At 44.8% G+C, this 17,993-nt stretch overlaps 1 long non-coding RNA gene across 10 annotated transcripts in view; it reads left to right on the top strand.

Annotated features, from left to right (window-relative positions):
* LOC140387439 (uncharacterized) overlaps nucleotides 1-17,993 on the top strand; it is a 141,494-nt gene that overhangs the window by 34,342 nt on the left and 89,159 nt on the right. For 3 of the 10 annotated variants that reach the window (XR_011933868.1, XR_011933864.1, XR_011933867.1), the window contains one exon: nucleotides 298-386. The exons of 6 other annotated variants lie outside the window; for them this stretch is intronic. This is a non-coding gene — a long non-coding RNA (uncharacterized lncRNA). Of the gene's footprint in view, nucleotides 1-297; nucleotides 387-14,687; nucleotides 14,925-17,993 lie in introns of those variants that run through there. One more of the 10 variants, XR_011933870.1, reaches the window with a different exon arrangement.

The raw sequence follows: 17,993 nt of genomic DNA, 5'->3' as shown, positions 1-17,993 counted from the left end.
AAGGGGCAATTTAGTGTGGCCAATTCACCTACCCTGTACATCGTTTTGGGTTGTGGGGGTGAGACCCGCGCAGACACGGGGAGAATGTGGCAACCCCACACGGACAGTGACCCAGGGCCGGGATTGAACCCGGGTCCTTGGCGTCGTGAGGCAGCCGTGCTCACCACTTCGCCACCATGCCGTCCTACCTTCAACAATTTAGCCACAAATGCCCCCAGGACCCTCTTTTAGAATTGTATGCTTCATTTTATATAGAAGAATATTTTTACTCAAAATTAATTTTGTTTCTTCTTTTAGCTGAAGCCTTTATTGATACCTCAGCCAAATGGTCATTCTGCATGTCTGACCATAGATGGTCACTGTCTGGAGACTGTGCAACTTGGAAGGTATTGCAACTGAGCCTGAATGTGTGCTCATCCGCTTGTCACTTGTGTTTATTACCCAACAGAAATCAAAGGATGGTGATCACAAGTTTTTTTTCCCATCGCTTGTTCAGGGCTGCTGAAATACTTTGGCAAATTGGACCACACATTCACCTCCCTCTAACCCAGGCTTCTTTTCCACAACGAAGAAAAAGATTTTGTTCTGTGAGTCATTCCTCATAAGTTAGACCCTGCAATCCTGAAATCATAGTCGTGACTCTCTTCTCGACCCTCTCCGAAACATCAATACCCATTACAGGCTAAATGAACAGAAATAGACACAGCACTCCAAATGCAGCCTCACTGCTGATTTGTTCAAGCATAGTGTATAATCACTGACTGTATGACTGGACCTTTTTCTGTAGTTTCTTTCTATTTTTGGGATGGGAGGAACATGAATCACACAGAATCAAAACATTGTTTCGAGGGAACGCGGCCCAATGTGCATGCATTGGCTCTCCGAATGAGCAATTCCAAGCATGCAGTCTTCTGCCTTCTCCCTGCAACCCTGCACATTCTTCCTTTTCAGTCTAATTCCGTTTTTAAAAAAAATGTAGAATACCCAATTCATTTTTCCCAATTAAGGGGCAATTTAGCGTGGCCAATCCACCTAGCCTGCACATCTTTTTGGTTTGTGGGGGCGAAACCCACGGAAACACGGGGAGAATGTGCAAACTCCACACGGACAGTGACCCAGAGCCAGGATCGAACCTGGGACCTCGGTGCCGTGAGGCAGCAGGGCTAACCCACTGCGCCACCGTGCTGCCCTCTAATTCCCTTTTGAATGATTCAATTGAACCTGCCTCTACCCCACTGCCAATCAGTGCTTTCCGAATCATAACTGCTCGCTGCGTTAAAACGTTTTTCCTCAAGATCCGTTTGCTCCTTTTCCCAATTACTTTAAATCTGTTCCCTTGCGCCCTTTTTTTCAAATAAATTTAGAGGACCCAATTATTTTTTTCCAATCAAGGGGCAATTTAGCGTGGCCAATCCACCTAACCTACACATCTGTGGGTTGTGGGTGAAACCCACGCAGACACGGGGAGAATGTGCAAACTCCACACGGACAGTGACCCAGGGCCGGGATTCGAACCCAGGTCCTCAGCGCCGTAGGCTGCAGTGCTAACCACTGTGCCATGTGTCGCCCTTTCCTTGCGTTCTTGATCCTTTCACAGGAAGGAACAGTCTCTCCTTCTCTACCCTGCACGAGACCTCTCATGATTTTAAATGCTTCTATTGAATTTTCACCAAGGAAAACAGTCTCAACTTCTCAAATCTATCTTCATAACTGAAGTTACTCATGCCTGGAACCATTCTCGTGAATCTTTTCTGCACTCTCTCCTATGCTTACAAATCCTCCTACAGTGCAGTACCCAGAACTGAACGCAATACTCCAGCTGAGGCCAAACTAGTGTTGGATACCAGTTCAACATAACTTCCTTGATCCTGTACTCTATGCCCCTGTAATATCCTGACAGACAAGCAATGACCAAGTTGATTAAAGAATAACTTTATTAAAGCAATAACTATATACAGAGAGTGAAATAAGAGGCTGCCATGCACTACCACAACTCCTATTAATAAATCCTCGGATACTATATGCTTCATTAACCGCTACATATATATTTTTATATATAAGACAACATTACCTTAAATTTAACAGGATAACTCTGGAGAACAGTGGAATTTTGTTTTCGATTTCTCTACCCTTGCTGTCTCTGACACTCTTTAAGTCTTCAAACAAAGCACTTCTGAAAGAGTCTGGGTATTTCTATCTGCAGTGACTGATAATTGTCTCTGTGAATCAACGTCATCCCAAAATGTTGGCTAACAATCTTTTCAACAGGTGCAAACTTTACGAAGAAAAGGGAGGGAGAATTTATATTGAAACATTTGTCTTTTTCTTTAACTCCATATTGGGAACTGTAGGGTGAAGGACATTAAAACAATGATGTTCTTTTGCTTCAGGTATTTCTCCTTCCTCACCTGAAGCCGCCAATTTATCACTGGGGTTTTTGCTGCACAAATCCCAGACCCTCCCCAACATAAAATATCAATGGATTTATCTGTGGGGCCACCTAGCAAATGTTGGCAGGCTATTTTAATGGAAAGGACAACAGTTCCAAGTCCACTCCTGCGCAACCCTGAGATCGGCATGCACATGCGCGTGTATGCGCACACAGGCACATACTGACAGAGACTCCCATTTATGTATTGTTTTATCAATCTCTCTGGACTCCCTCAGGCATTTTATGTGCAGTCAATTACATTGAAGTGAGGCAACTACTTCTAGTTTATGTGGATAAGTGTAACAGTCAACTTGTGCAGAGCAAAGTCACATAAGAAGCAATTAAGGTCAATGACCAGTTATTACGATTTTGTATTTTCTGGTGGTGGTGCTTGAGGTAGGAATGTTGACCAAGACTTCAGGAGAATTCCCAATTCTTCTTCCAATTGTATTGTGAGATCTCTTGCAGCTCCTTGAACCACTGATGCAGGCAGGCAGGGCCTCAGTTTAATATCTTACCTGAAGGGTGATGCCTGAATATTCAGCGTTCCTTAATTGAACACTATAGTATCAGTGTAGTTTATGTGCTCAGGTCTTAAAGTGTGGCTTAACGCATAACCTCCTGATGAAAAGATTCAAGTGATGCTGACGGAACCAGGCTGACTGTTGAATATAAGTGGGATCACTGCACAGTAGAACGGGATCCTGGCTGATTATTTCTTTAATATCTACCTCGCTAGCCCAGAGACATTGAGGCCAATTTTAGGAAATAAGCACTAATATTTCTGAATTCATCATTGTGAGAGATCAGGGATAAAATTGGAACATTCATTTGCATATGATGTTTGTGTATTTACTGATTAAATCACAAGGTGAGATAAAATAAGTTACTTTCATGCAAAATCATGCTGTAAGTGGCATAAATAGGATAATTCTCTGAAGTAGGGTGACTTGATAAATCAGGCTAATTTTGAGGTGTACAGTAATCCATTTCAGTCTGAGCTATTTGATTAGAATGTATGCAGATCCTCTGTCTACCTATTGCAAGTCATGATAAATGATCTTTTATTTGGAGTATTTATCATTTTAAAAATAAAGATAATTTTTAATGGATTTGAGTGATTTGAAGTTTATTTGTTAACGCAGTGAACTATCACTGGTTCTGATGTAGTGTACCCAGCTGCTCAATATTCCTCTGCTCTTCAGTATGTGAGTGAGACTGTCATTGAATCCTATGATGAACATTTTTTAAGCTTGAAAGGTCTTTGAATGGCCAAGGTTAGACATTGGGGAAGTAGGTATTTGAATGGCATTAAATTTTAGGATTTAACAGATGAACTGCATAGCGTTTCCCAATCCTGTACTTTCGGATGTTAATTACAACACATTGGGGTTGTAGGGTGGTGTACAGTATTTGCAAGTTAGGAAGATAAAAAGGGTAATGTTCAAAGGACCAGAAAGAGGTAAAAAAAAAAGCTGCCATGACCATAGGATTCCTATGCAGGAGGAGGCCATTCGGCCCATTGAGTGTGTAATGACCCTCTGAAAGAGCACTCTACCTAGGCCCAACCCCCACCCTATCCCCATAACCTGCACATCTTTGGACACAAAGGGGTAATTCAACATGGCCAGTCCATCTAACCTGCACATCTTTGGACTGTGGGACAAAACCAGAGCACCCAGAGGAAACCCACGCACACACGGGGCGAAAGTACAAACTCCTCACAGTCAGCCAAGGCCAGAATTGAACCTGGATCCCTACACTGTGAGGCAGCAGTGATAACCGTTGTGCCACTATGTCATCTGATAGAGTCCCATCTTAGAGACCCATCTGATAACTGATTTAAAAACAACTTAAGGTGGGAGGACCACAAGCAGACCTAATGCAGACCTAATGCTACTGGAACACTGTATACATTGTAAATATATTGTAAATACATTTGACATCATTTTATTTATTCGTCTGAAATTGGAGAAAAGTCTGTATTACTTCCTTCACGATAGCGGCAGCCACAAATAATTTGGCAATGTTTTCAGATGTCATTTACATCCTGTGTGAGGAAGAGTTTGCTAAATACACTTTCCTTCCTGAGGACGGTGTCCCTTTAAGATGTTGCACCACATTAATAATAATAATAATAATAATAATCGCTTATTGTCACAAGTAGGCTTCAGTGAAGTTACTGTGAAAAGCCCCTAGTCGCCACATTCCGGCGCCTGTTCGGGGAGGCCGGTACGGGAATTGAACCTGTGCTGCTGCCTTGTTCTGCATTACAAGCCAGCTGTTTAGCCCACTGTGCTAAACTAGCCCCACAATTATCACTGAAGGTTAAGTACAAATGCAGCAAGACCAGAGATTGGCTCCTCACAGTCACCTCATTATTATGTTACTCCCAAAAGAGAATGAGGTGATGTAGAAAGCAGCCAATGGCATAACATAATGGTGGGAACTATCTGCGGTGATGAAATTTCATTGTAGACTTGGTGGCGATTGAGATCTGTCAGATGGGAGACTTGCACTGTTCCCATTGTTCCATGTTCTTCCTGTCCTGAAAACGCAATCCTGCAGGAGCTGGGCGAAAAGCAGCAGATGCCAACAGCGTGAGTGAGCACTTTAACAAGGTATAACACTTATCATTGAACACTTTCCACTGCAAAGCATAAAATTAAATATCACAGTGTGCTTCACGGGCAGTGATATATTTTCAGTGACTTCTGCTGGAACGTTTACACGGGCGAAGACATTGCCAAGCCAAGTTCTTTTACCACCTTCTCATTTTCTGCGCCCCCCCCCCCCCCACCCCCCCCCCCCCACCCCCAGCACCTTGCCCCACTGATAAGCACTGTGCTCACAGTTGAAGAATGGCTGCTTACTATTGAACAACCATGGAACTGTGCTCTGGCATGAGTCAATGCCTTCAGGGCAGGAGGGGAGAATCCTTGGGAAAAAAAACTAAAGGGATTTTCTTTGGGGGAAATGTTTATTTTCTGCGAATCAGAAAATGGCTTGAAATTGAGCGACCCCCCACCGCGCAAACATTAAGGATTCTCATTTTGTTCTTCCCTCAAAGTTGGCCTGTAATCCCTATCAGGCCCAGAGCGCAATATTAGAATGTTTTTTCCCCCACATTCCTTAACACTTCAACCTGCTACCTTCACAATAACCAGTTTCTTTCTCCACTATGCTATACTGTGAGGAGATTTTACTAATCAATAAGGGGGGAGGCTGTGAAAATCTGGCTTCTTTGTGCTGGTTTAATTCAATTGAAATCTCTAGGCCTCTGCACTGAATAGTGGTATTGTGTCCATTTCTCCCAGCTCTGACTGACAAGTACTGCTTAAAACTCAAGAGTCTCTGTCCATTTATTAAGTATGTAACTGAATTTCGCGTTAATTATATTTTCCCAGCAGACAGGCTAGCGTTCGATCTCGACTAAGAAGCATGTTTATGTGTCTATGCAAATAATACATGTTTCAAACACCTCCGCTGAATCAATGGGTGCACATTCTAGTTAAAAGTCTTGCATTTAAATCAAATGAACAAAAAAATCAAATCAGAAAACTAGCAGAATTGATGTTTCTTTAAACAAATTGCAGGCTTAGTCATTCTGTCGTATTTCCCAGTTAAAACGCTTTTCTGCCATTTATCGTTTCTAAAGAGCTGGATTTGGGATTCTCATTTTAAAAATTTAAATCATTCATATTTTTGCTTTTGTAGTTTTACAAATTCTTTCCCTTGCTTCTTCACACTTCAGTTTCCTACTGGAATATCCCCAAATTTGGTGAAATACAGATGGGGTTGTTGGGTGTAGCACTTGGTACACGTTACTGAAATGGATGGCGGCTAAAATTATTCGCATGGGTTTTGAATAGTTATCAGTTTCCCCACCGCAACCACATCTTGCCCAGTATTGGAATGTTCTGGAGGCCTTACACGCATTCTTATTTACCGAACAATGAAATTGTGTCAATTGCCTTTCAATACGATTCTTGCAAAAAGTCCAGGAGTTCTTTATTTTGTGTTGCGCTGCTGGCTGCGTGCATTTAGCAGGTTGATTTGCTCGGGCGTATCTTTATTTGTCCATGTGCATTATCTTTTCTTGATGGGGAGATTTCTCACCTTCTCGAGGAAAGAGATGTTAGGTAGATGAAATTGATTATTTTCCTACTTTCAACGTTAAGGAAATAAGGATAACATGGATTATTAAAGACTAAAGCTTCTCCTGTACTCACTCCTTGCTCAGCCACAGTATGGGTTAGTTACAAAATAACGGTCCTTCTAGATTTTGTACCAAGAACACCCAGATCAGCTGAACTACAGAAATCTGCCTTTTGTGTGGCACTCCTCATGGCAGAGATTCTGGAGTGCTTTATACAGGGAGGTAACATGAAGCAGTGGGAAAAAGGGAGGAGAGGAGCTTGGATGGGTGAAAATGTTACTGAATGGAGGAGGTCTTTCGAAGACCTTTGAAGACTAAGAAGGACATGGGGGCATTCTGGCTAAGTTTGCCGATGATACAAAGATAGTTGGAGGGGCAGGTAGTATGGAGGAGGTGGGGAGGCTGCAGAAAGATTTAGACAGTTTAGGAGAGTGGTCCAAGAAATGGCTGATGAAATTCAACGTGGGCAAGTGCGAGGTCTTGCACTTTGGAAAAAAGAATAGAGGCATGGACTATTTTCTAAACGGTGACAAAATTCATAATGCTGAAGTGCAAAGGGACTTGGGAGTCCTAGTCCAGAATTCTCTAAAGGTAAACTTGCAGGTTGAGTCCGTAATTAAGAAAGCAAATGCAATGTTGTCATTCATCTCAAGAGGCTTGGAATATAAAAGCAGGGATGTACTTCTGAAGCTTTATAAAGCATTAGTTAGGCCCCATTTAGAATACTGTGAGCAATTTTGGGCCCCACACCTCAGGAACAACATACTGGCACTGGAGCGGGTCCAGCGGAGATTCACACGGATGATCCCAGGAATGGTAGGCCTAACATACGATGAACGTCTGAGGATCCTGGGATTATATTCATTGGAGTTTAGGAGGTTCAGGGGAGATCTAATAGAAACTTACAAGATAATGAATGGCTTAGATAGGGTGGATGTAGGGAAGTTGTTTCCATTAGCAGGGGAGACTAGGACCCGGGGGCACAGCCTTAGAATAAAAGGGAGTCACTTTAGAACAGAGATGAGGAGAAATTTCTTCAGCCAGAGAGTGGTGGGTCTGTGGAATTCATTGCCACAGAGGGCGGTGGAGGCCGGGACGTTGAGTGTCTTTAAGACAGAAGTTGATAAATTCTTGATTTCTCAAGGAATTAAGGGCTATGGAGAGAGAGCGGGTAAATGGAGTTGAAATCAGCCATGATTGAATGGTGGAGTGGACTCGATGGGCCGAATGGCCTTACTTCCACTCCGATGTCTTATGGTCTTCAGGACATGACAAGGTGGATATGCTGAGGGAAGGAAATTCTGGTGGGAAAAGGCACTGAAGAGCAGCTGAGGATTTCATGGGAATAGCTGGGAATGGGAAGTGAGCTGGCAACCAAGATGGGGAGTTATGGAATGATTGAAAGACGGAACAGACCTGATGTGCCAAATGGCCTACTTCTGCTTCTATGTCTTATGACTTTATGGTCTTGTGGGGGGGGGCTCAGGGCCATGTGTCAGCAATGTATTGCAATGATAGGGGAGGGAAGGCCAACAGACGTGTTTAACAATGAGTATTTCTGTGGCACAGGGAGCCATTGAAGCTTGGCAACAACTGAGTGAGAAAGTAAGCCCAGTATTTTGAATTATTTTAAGTCTGTAGAAGGCGGAAAGGGGGCAGGTTGCAAGGAGAACATTAGAGAAGTGCAGGCTTGAGATAATAAAGGCAAAGGTGCACAATTTCATCTGGAAATTGAATGGTAAAGTTGGAGATGAGCTACGTTTTGGACAAGAGAGAACGCATCTTGATTACACATGGATTTCGCAAGGAAGTTATGCCTGACCTTGAGTTGGACACAAAGGTTCCAGAACTCTGGGTTCAGGCAGAATTTACCACCAGGAAGATAAATAGAGTTGAGGAAGGAGGCACTTCACTGTTTGTGGAAGCAGAAAGACAATTATTTGGGTTTTGTTGACATTTAGCTGGAGGATACTTTGGCTCATCCAGGTCTTAAAATAAATATATTCAATTGGTAACTAATGTCCTAATGCACTTCAAAGCTATTGAATTATATTTGAAATGTATTTGCCTTTGTTCAGGAGGCATATGTTGTAACTAACTTCGATACAGACAACAAATGAGATAATTGGATTGTTAATCTGTTTTGCTGGTATTGAGTAAGGAGGGAATATTAACCAAGACATTCGGAAAACTCCCTGCTCATCCTCTAATTAATGTAGCGGGATAATCCACCCAAACATGCAGATGAGAATCCAGTTTAACGTCTTAGAAAATGCAGCACCTAGTGAACATTGCCAAAGAGTATGTGTTCAACTGCTGAAGCAGATCTTGAACCCACAACTTTCTGACTCAGAGGTGAGAGTGATAGCAAGAAGTAAACACTAACTAAATTGGAGATTGTGGTAACTGCCCAAGAGTTAAAGGAGGCAGTGGAAAGATAGAGTTAAGTGTCATCGATAGATTTTTGAAGATTTCCTGTTGATATCACCAGTGAATAACATGTAAATTGTGTGGAATCCTAATCGAGGGTGACTTTCATCCACTCCAGTTTGATGGGCTGTGCGATGGCTGATAAGTCTAATGTGCGATCTGTTAACCCTGCCACATGCGGGCCCAAGGAGTGCTTGAAAGACCAGGTAGATGGGTTGTTTGGCAGTTTGTGTACTCCCGCACACACCTTGACTTCACCTCTGCACATTCTGATGAGGTCTCTTGATCTCTTCGGTACTTTCTAAAAAGAGCCTTCTCCATTTTGGCTGGTCACTGCTAAGGGTCTTCCATGAGTCAGTGGAGATGTTTGACATCATCAGGGATAGTTTGAGGATTCCTTTAAAATGTTTGTCCTCTCCTCCTGGACGTCTCCTGTCATGACTGAGTTCCGAGCGTAGTTGCTTCAAGAATCTGGTGCCAGGCATATGAAAGGCATGTTTCCCACAGCCCCCCAGCAGACCTGGTTTGGGTGATTTGTGCCTCGATGATGGACAAGTTGGCTCTGGACTGCGTTTCTTGCCAGCAGATTTTGACCATCTTGCAAAGGTACAAATGGCGGTACTTTCCAATGTTTTAGGGAGCCAACTCCAAAACAAATAGGAACATGGGGATCACTGCTTGCTGGTGAACCATGAAATTAGTCTTGGGATTGAGTTCTTGACCGTCAAATACTCTTTTCCTTAGTTGGCTGAAGGGTGATACTGGAGGCGATGCTGAATTTTGTCATCTATGTCAGCCTTGGGCGAGAAGAGTCACCTTCTGACCCTGAAGTACACCAGGGGTGACTCTTATTAGCATTGAAAGAGAAGTCATAGGAGATATGTATCCCAGATTGTGACAGGTAGTAATGGAAGCAGCAATGGGGAGGGGTACAGAGGAAGATGGTCTGGCTCATGGTGTTAAAACCAGCAGAGAGATCTAGGGCGATGAAGATAGACAATGAGCCCTGGTCACAATCGTACATGATGTTGTCGATGACTTTGGCAAGTTTGGTGTTGGTGCTATGGGTGGGATGTAACCTGATAGGAGGGGGTTGAAGTGCTGTGTGAGGGGTGGAATCTGATTGGAGGGGGTTGAACAAAAAATAATGGAAGAAATGGGAACATACTTGAGAGATATTTTAGCATCAATCATCACTGCGGCCAAGTGTAGAACCTTAAAGTAACTGTTTGAATGAAAAAAATGTCTTCAACCTCTTCCTTTTGTTGCTTACCTTGAGACCATGCACTCTTGTCTTCGATATACTGATCAAATGAAACAATTAATGTTTACCTGGTCTGTTCCCTTTATCATTTTGAACACCTGTCAATTTTCCCTTCAGTCTCCTAAATTCAAGAGAACAGCTCTTGTTGCTGTAACCTTTTCTTGTAACTCAGTTCTTCATCCTTAGTATTATCACGCAAGATAACGGGCACAATTCAGCTTTTGTTGCTGGAGGGGTGGGTGCTGCATGGAACTGGCAAGTCACCATGGGTTAAACACGCAGGAAATCAAGGATGTTCAACTGCACTTCGAGTGTCATTGGAATATGTGGGTGCCGGGATTTGGTTCCAATGAGATAGGGCCGTGTTGGGGAGTCTGCACAGCTGCGATTCTTGGACGGAGAATGGCAATGATACATGGAACAAGGCACACATTGGTAGATAGATCATTTCTATGACAAAGTTCTGGACATGATGACACATTCTCAGGCTTATCCTCAGTTTCTATTGAGGAACCTGCGAGGGGTAATGGTTTTGGCCGTGTGTGTTTTTTTTTGTGAAGTTTGCTGATATAGCTTTGTATTGGCACCAATATGGAACGGTGACATTTCCTTGTTGTTTAATGGCTATTGTGATATGTGGAATTTTATGTAGTTGATTTTCAAATCTTTGTTACTATTGACCATTTAATAAACAAAATGTTATCAAGTGGCTACTCGTGGGTACACGTGCCATGTCTCAGATGATGGTTATTTCTATCATATTTCAATCAAACCAGAATGGTTTTCCTGACCTCCAGAAGTGTCAGCACTATGGAGGCAGCAGCCAACAATCAAACACTCAAGAGCTGGGCTTCAGCACTGGGGATATCCTCGTGACTGAAGGGTGAGTGTGTGGACCAGGGGAGGGCACCTGAGCACGCTCCACCGAATGTTCCCGGCAGGGATCTGGAGTCTGGGGTCAGGGGGCTCCTGCTGTGACCGGGGTGAGTATGCAGAGCAAGGTTGGCCAGCATAACTGGCTGACAGGATTGCACTCTGGGAGAAGGTGGGGTATATAAGGTTGGAGGAGGCTGAAGGTATTTGAGGTGTGGAAGTCCTAACTGATTGTCAGTTTCTCTCCTCCAATTCCTTACAGATACCAAAATGGATGGTGGTGTCGGTCCCGCAGAGGCTGCCCTCGTGGTGCTGTTGTCAACCCAGGCAGCTAGATGCCAGAGAAGGAGGCATTGTCAACACAGGCAGGAGGTGGCACCCCATCTGCAGGGGGCACTACACACCCTGAAGACCTGACCACCATCAGGCTGAGGAGAAACTCAGAGGGGGTATGGCCCAAAGTGTACATGCGTCATTGGTCTTTTGAGGAGTGATGGACAGGATATGCCACAGGAGACTCCGTCTCCACAAAGAGATGGTGCGGCACCTGTGCCATGTCCTCACAGTCTTTGCGCCCTGTGGAGGACACCCGCTCCCTGTGGCTGTGAAGGTCATCGCAATGCTGAACCTCTATGTCACCACACTGCTGCCTCACAATGCCGAGGACCCGGGTTCGATCCAGGCCCGGGTCACTGTCTGTGTGAAGCTTGCACATTCTTGCCGTGTCTGCGTGCGTCTCACCCCCACTAAAAGAAGTGCAGGGTAGGTGGATTGGCCACACTAAATTGTCCCTTAATTAGAAAAATTAAAAAAAATTAATGTAACTTTTATGCCACCGGTTCATTCCAGTGTTCGAGCACGAACTTGTGCGGCATTTCACAAGCTACAGCCATGATGTCGTGCCCGGGCATTAGACTTTTTTCAAATTTGAGCTGGATGAAGCCCACTGAGATGCCTGGGCTGCAGGATTCCCTGCCATCGGCGGGATGGCCCAGGTCACGGGGGCAGTTGATGGCATGCACGGCGCCTTGTGCGCATTGGGGCATCAGGGAGCACCCTTCATTAATGGGAAGAGGTTTCGCTCTCTGAATGTTCAACTCATTTAAAAAAAAAAAATTTAGAGTACCCAATTAATTTTTTCCAATTAAAGGGCAATTTAGCGTGGCCAATCCACCTACCCTGCACATCTTTTAGGTTGTGGGGGTGAAACCCATGCAAACAACGGGAGAATGTGCAAACTCCACAGTGACCCAGAGCCGGGATCGAACCTGGGACCTTGGTGCCATTAGGCAGCCGCACTAACTACTGTGCCACTGTGCTGCCCCTGAATGTTCAACTCGTGTGCAACCACCACCTCTTGATCATGCACAGGTGTGCACGCTATCCAGGGAGTGTGCATGCCAGCTACAACCTGAGACACTTGGGGTTCCCTGGCATCTTTGAGGACTGTCCCAGGATGACGGGTTTACTCTTGGGAACAAGTGGTACCCACTCATGTCCTGGACTCGGTGCCACGCATTGTTGGCATCATCTCCTGCATCCGTAGCCTTTGGGACCCCTCCATTTGCCAAGAACTTGCTGGAATGTTGCTGATATCCCCTCCTGAATGTCATGGCTGTGTCCTAGATTCTGCATCAGCTCTCAGATAAGCTTATCCAGAGGCTCAGCATCTGGCTGGGACCCAGCAGAGTCCTGGGATCCAGCAGACCTCTGACTGTTGACTCCCTTGGATATTCCTGCCTCCACCTGATGTGCATCATAATTGTGCCCTGGAAGCCTGTCCACTAATGTTGCCCACTGAGGTGTGTGCCTCTGCGCTGGTGGAGTTGGGGGTGATAGCTGTGATATCTCGATGGTGGTCTCCTCGGATATCTCCTCTAGTTGGTCTCTTGGGTGACAGGGGGTGAACGACTCTGGATGGCCAGGCCCCATCAGATGGACATCCTGCGAGACGATGGACATGTAGTCAGTGAGAGGGAAGGATAATTTTCTGTGGCATGAACTACTCATTGAGGCAGGTCCTCTGGATGAAGGGGCAATGGATTCTTACCTCTGTGGCGCAGGCCAACCTTGCTGTCAGTGACTGCTCTCTCCTTGGTCACCCCTGCGACCTCCAGCCCCTATTCCTCATTGGGGGTGAGGCCTCGAATCTCCGGAAGTCCACCCCCCCATCTTGATCCTTTCCTGTTTATTATGGACTACCTTCTCCTGTGGGGACAAAGAGACTGCATTCTAGGGCATGTGCTTGATGGGTCAGTGGGCCTACCACAGGTGGCATGTGTGGGCACTGCAACTGGACATGAAACAGTTGTACGTGTGCGTGGCAGAGGGTGCTGAGGAACAGACACGAAGATCGGATGTGGGGAGGGTGTGAGGTATCAGCCAGTCATCTGTGTGTGTGTGTGTGTGGGGTGGGGGTTGGGTATTTGAGGAGAGGCAGGCGGAACCGATGCCAGGAGAGAGATGTTAACTTACCCTTGCAGCTCGATGGAGGTCATTGGTCTTCTTCCGACATTGGACAGAGGTCCTCCTGGTCATGCTGCCCGCACTGACAGCTGCTGCCACTGCATCCCAGGTGGCATTGTTGACCCAGCTGCTGCTCCTCTGACCCCCTCAGGGGAACAGAATGCCCCATCCCTCATTCACAGTGTCGAAAAGTCTGTCCAAGTCGGCATCTCCAAAGCGAGGAGCAGGTCTCTGCGCTGCCATGCTTGTATGTTGACTGGGAGTGAGTGGTGAGGGAGCGTTTAAAAGCAGCTCCCCCTTGTTAGCAGCGACGCACTGTGGCACGAATCTGGCGAATCAAAGGTGAGGCAGCCAATGACGGCGAGATACTCGTGGGGGCTCATTTTCGGCATTAAATGCCGTTAAATATGGGCTGCAATCTCGCCAAAGTGGCTGTTGAGAAACACCTGCCAATCACGCCCAAAAAGACACTTAGCAATTTTTTGGTTAAATGTGCCCTATGTTGCACTGTCACTAGGGCTAATATATCCTTCCTATGTCAGGAACCCAAAACTTTGTATTTCAGATAACTAAAGTACAAGCTATTAAAAGAAAAGCTAAAGATTCTGCTTACTGCTGTGCAGATACTTGATTCAGAAGGAAAACTGCAAATAAAAGATTAAACTAAAGTTTTATGCATTTTTAAACTTTTGTTATGAGAAGACTGTAAACATGGATAAAGAGTGGGGGGGGGGGCTGCTACCCTCATTTTGCATGCAGTTGTTTATCATTTTGATATGAAGGATGGATGGATTTATTTATTGTCACGTGTACCAAGGTACAGTGAAAAGTATTTTTCTACGAGCAGCTCAACAGGTCATTAAGTACATGAAAGGAAAACCTGTTGACAATCTATTGATGGGATTAGATGAAAGGTGAGAGGAACATGAAACTTCACATGTACCTTTGGGTTGCAAGGTCTGCTTTTGTACTACAAATACTTTGTAATACCTAGTTATATATTTATCTATCCACATTTTTTTAAATTTAAAGTACCCAATTCATTTTTTTTCCATTAAGGGGCAATTTAGTGTGGCCAATCCACCTATCCTCCACATCTTTGGGTTGTGGGGTGAGACCCACGCAGACACAGAGTGAATGTACAAACTCCACACGGACAGTGACCCAGGGCCAGGATTGAACCCGGATCCTCAGCGCCATGAGGCAGAAGTGCTAACCACTGCGCCCCCGTGCTGCCCATCTATCCACATCTTTGTTCCCCTGGGTACCTCTGAAATGATCTTGAAAAAATGTGTTCACTGGTGAGTCATTCTCCCCCTTGTAAGAGTATACAGTCTGACTCATTGAGGAATGCCTTGGCAGAGCTGCTATTTACACATAAATAAATGTATATTCAGCAATTCATGTCACATTTTATTTTGCAAATGAAACTGCCTTAAATGATAAAGTAAGTCAAACACTTAATGCTGGGTGCTACTGTAGCTTGAAAGTCAAAATCACTGTCCAATCAGCAAAGTCCACTCACAGAAAACTGGAAACTCTGAATCCAGGCTGCGTTTACTTAACAATAATTAAATCTTAAAAGGGTCTCAGCTGCATCTTACAAGCAGAGTAACACATTGGAGGTGAATTTCCTCAGGACAGCTCCAACTTGACCCAAACTCTGTTTCTGTACGTAAACTTTTCCCATTGCAGCCCATTTGATGTTACAGAAATGCAGTGGAAGCAGCTTTGAGGAAACGTCTGCTGCCTATTTTGTCTTGCATGCCAGAGGACTCCTGTCTCAACGAAGCAGCTCATGATCTGATTTATGAGCAACACCACGGGAGATCTGTTAGTAAAGTACTAAAATGAATACGTGAATTTGTTTGAACCAATTGGATCGGGCTCCATATTCTTATCAGCTGTAGAATTTTCAGCATTATAAGATGTTCTGGAGCAGGAACAGATTTTGTGTTAACTGTATACTGAAACTATTATCAGCACCAGCCTGTATGAGGCAAAGTATATTAGTTTTGTACAAATTATTCAGCTACTAACACACTCACAAGGTCTCAGATTTAACCTCAATTTTGTCATGAGTTAACCGATTTCAGCTGGTAAAATTAAATGCCGTGCTACAATTAGTTTAGGTTAGGGAACAGAAAATTAGCCAAGGTTCCAACTCTTAATTGCTATGGAGTGATCCCTGATGAAAGGTGCTTGGATTTTTTGTGGTAAATGAGGACAACAGCACTGATAAGTATAAAGTGCCTTTGATGTAATAAAACATCACAGGGCACCTCACAGGAGTGTTATAAATACAATTTGCCATTGAACCACATAAGAGATACTGGGACAAATGACCAAATGCTTGGTGAAAGAGAGCTAGGGTTCAAGGAACATTGAAACAGCAAAAAGTGAAGAATTGGAGAAGTTTATGGAAGGAATTCCAACGGTTACAGCCTTGACAGCTAAAGGCACAGCCACCAATGGTGAAACAGTTAAAATTGGGGATGTTCAAGAGGTCAGAATTAGGTAAGCAGAGGTATCTTTGGAGGATTATGTGGCTGGAAAAGATCACAGCCATAAAGAAGGGGGAGGCCATGGAGCGATTTGAAAGCAAAGATAAAATTTTAAGGGCAGCACGGTGGTGCAGTGGTTATCACTGGGACTGCAGCGCTGAGGACCCGGGTTCGAATCCCGGCTCTGGGTCACTGTCCGTGTGGAGTTTGCACATTCTCCCAGTGTCTGCGTGGGTTTCACACCCACAACCCAAAGATGTGCTGGTTAGGTGGATTGGCCACGCTAAATTGCCCCTTCATTGGAAAAAAAATAATAATTGGGTACTCCAAAATTTTAAAAAAAGATAAATTTTAAAATAGAGGTGATGCATGACTGGGCACCAATGTAGGTCAGTGAGCATGGGGTGATGGGTAATTGGCACGAGTTGGGAAGTTTTGGATGACATCAAGTTTATACAGATTGGAATGTAGGAGGACAGCCTGGACTGTGTTGTTGGAATAATCAAATTTTGAGGTATCAAAGGCATGGTAGAGGGTTTCGAACAGTAGGTGAGCTGAGGCAGGGCTGAAGTTAGGCAATGTTACGAAGATAGAAGTATGTGGCCTTAGTGATGGCGTACATATGTGATCAGGGTCCCATCTCATGGTCACATATGAAACCAAGATTGTGAACAGTCGTCCTGCCCGATATTGGCCAGCGGCGAGAGCTTCTGGTCCTGCTGTTGTCACCAGGGTTTTTCATTAAAAGCACCCTCACCAGGGCAGCATGGTGGTACAGTGGCTAGCACTGGGACTACGGCGCTGAGGAACCGGGTTCGAATCCTGGCCCTGGGTCACTGTCTGTGTGGAGTTTGCACATTCTCCCCGTGTCTGCGTGGGGGTTTCACCCCCACAACCCAAAGATGTGCAGGCTAGGTGGATTGGCCACTCTAAATTGCCCCATAATTGGAAAAAGAAAATTAGATATGCTAAATTTTATTTTTTTTAAAGCGTCCTCACCATCGGGAAACCCATGGTGCGTCATCGGCAAGACCAGAAGATCCCGCCGACGTTAAAGACCGAAAGGATTTCCGCCTTTCCTATCGGTGGGATCGGCCGGTTCTGCCAAAGGCCTCCCCCAATGGTGGGTTCCTCGCCGGCAACACAAATGGTGATTGACCTCCGGTCTTGCCGCTGTGTTCTGTCTCCGCTGCCAGAAAGACCGCCGCAGAGCGACTGGAAAATCCTGACCGATGGCTTATCCAGAGAAGCAGTCTGACATTTTAGAGATGGCGGAGATGCACAGAGAGGTAGTGGTTGAGTAAAACTGGAAGACCTCAGCGTATATATGGGAACTGACCGTGCTCTTGAATGATTCAGAGGACAGGATTGAGTTTAGCTCGATCAGCATCATCACTGCCCCATTTTCCAATAGCCTGCCAACACTTTACCTGCGCCTGTCTGCTAACCATCAGCTTCAAGGATGGACCACTATAGAATGGCTCACATAAAAAAAATTGTGATGTGAATCAGAAATATTTACATGAATGTTGGAATCTAATAACAACTATAACTTGTATTTACATAGAAACGTCAGCAGAGAGAGAACATCCCAACGTGCTTCACAGAAGCATAGTCAGACAATGGACAGCTAAACCAAAGAAGGAGAAATTAATTAATATTTTAAACAAAGCATGGTTAATTCTTCTCCAAAAGTGACATCGACATCATTTTCCCACATCTATGTGTCCATGAGATGATGGAAGTGATGGCTTGTAAAATGAAATTTAAGGGCGACACAGTGGCGTAGTCGTTGGCACTGCTGCGCCACGATGCCGAGGACCCGGGTTCGATCCCAGCCCTGGGTCACTGTCTGTGTGGAGTTTG

This window comes from Scyliorhinus torazame, chromosome 12 (assembly GCF_047496885.1).
Source record: "Scyliorhinus torazame isolate Kashiwa2021f chromosome 12, sScyTor2.1, whole genome shotgun sequence".
In the NCBI taxonomy this organism is placed as follows: Eukaryota; Metazoa; Chordata; class Chondrichthyes; order Carcharhiniformes; family Scyliorhinidae; genus Scyliorhinus; species Scyliorhinus torazame.
The sequence above is the reverse complement of the archived record's forward strand: the minus strand, read 5'-3'. Positions and strand labels throughout refer to the sequence as shown.